Source organism: Sinocyclocheilus anshuiensis, unplaced genomic scaffold (genome assembly GCF_001515605.1).
Source record: "Sinocyclocheilus anshuiensis isolate Anshui unplaced genomic scaffold, SAMN03320099.WGS_v1.1 scaffold336, whole genome shotgun sequence".
Taxonomy (NCBI): domain Eukaryota; kingdom Metazoa; phylum Chordata; class Actinopteri; order Cypriniformes; family Cyprinidae; genus Sinocyclocheilus; species Sinocyclocheilus anshuiensis.
The window spans coordinates 394,940-395,241 of record NW_015555712.1 but is presented as its reverse complement, the minus strand read 5'-3'; positions in this window follow the sequence as shown (position 1 = coordinate 395,241).

Genomic DNA, 302 nt, shown 5'->3' with positions numbered 1-302 from the left:
CACTATCTGATCACTTCTGTATTTTCTTTGATATATTGATCTCTGCTACCACTGAATCTAGATCTGTCTCTGTCACAATCGTTAATTGTCACAATTAACGAAACACCAAGCATTTCTGCAGACTCTGTTGATCTTCTCCTTGACTCCTTTAACTCAAAAGTTAAGAATTTTATTGATGACATTTCTCCTGTGAAAGTCAGCAAGAAGACTGGCAGACAAAAATCAGCTTGGAGAAAATCAACAGCAGTTCAGAGTATGAAAAGACAATGCAGAAAAGCTGAGCGGATGTGGCGGAAGACGAA